Here is a 1,031-nt window from a genome sequence, read left to right as displayed (position 1 = left end):
CATCCAGTAAGATCCAGGCAGAGAAAAGACCTCCTGATGGGCCCCAAAAAAAGAAGCTCGTCTCTCACCCCACAGGCGATCACAGCCGCCGTCCGCAGATATTCAAATACTTAAGAGCAACTAAAAGCAATTTTAACAAAGTCCTAAGCGTTTGCCGAAGTTGCTGTCATCAGAAAAAGCAGATAAACTCTTTTCTCAGCCACATGCAGGCGATGCCTCAGATCTGGGATTTACAACCTCCGGGCCCCCCCAGATATTTAAATACCTTAAAAGCACTAAAAGCAATTTTTACAAGTTCCTTTCCGTTTGCCAAAGTTGCTACCACACACACAGAAAAAAAAGGCAGATCAACTCTTCACTCTCGCCCTGCACCTCTTCTCAGCCACAGTGCGGTGTGCGATAATCCCATATCTGACGTCTGGGACGAGCCCTCCGGACACAGGGTTTCTCCCGAAGACACGTGTGCGTCCTGCCGGCTCTCTGCTCACAAGTCATAAATAAGCAGCAGTATGTGGGAATGGAGTGGCACCTTTTGATAAAGATAGGCCACATTAGAATGCAGCGTCTCTATTGGCTCCCCCCTCGCAGAGAGCCAAGCCTTTTTGTTATTGGAAGGCAGCAGATTAATAGTGTTTTGAACAGGTGGAGTGGGAACAAGTGGATTTTTTGATGGCCTGCCATGTTCAGAGGCAGCTGAGCCTGGAGCACACAGAGGGGGGGAGAACAAGCTCCGTTTCCTGGATTATTTCTGGAGGAAATGTAGATTTGAAACAAAACCTTATATTGTTGTTTTGCACGTAACGAAAATGACACAAAAATCTAAAGACTACAAAATCTACGCATCAGTTTATCAGTCTGTTAAATCCGCAACTCAGTGCGATCCATACATTTCTAAGCTTTAAATAGCCTTTATATAACAAGTTGTCTGAAATGTGATGTCTAAATATGCAAATGAGGCATTGCCGTGTTAAATATGCGCTCATTTGCATACATTTCCGGAAACATAAACGTGTGAACATTGGATAAAGCCA

This window comes from Perca fluviatilis, chromosome 6 (genome assembly GCF_010015445.1).
Source record: "Perca fluviatilis chromosome 6, GENO_Pfluv_1.0, whole genome shotgun sequence".
NCBI lineage: Eukaryota > Metazoa > Chordata > Actinopteri > Perciformes > Percidae > Perca > Perca fluviatilis.
Note: the sequence above shows the minus strand (reverse complement) of the source record.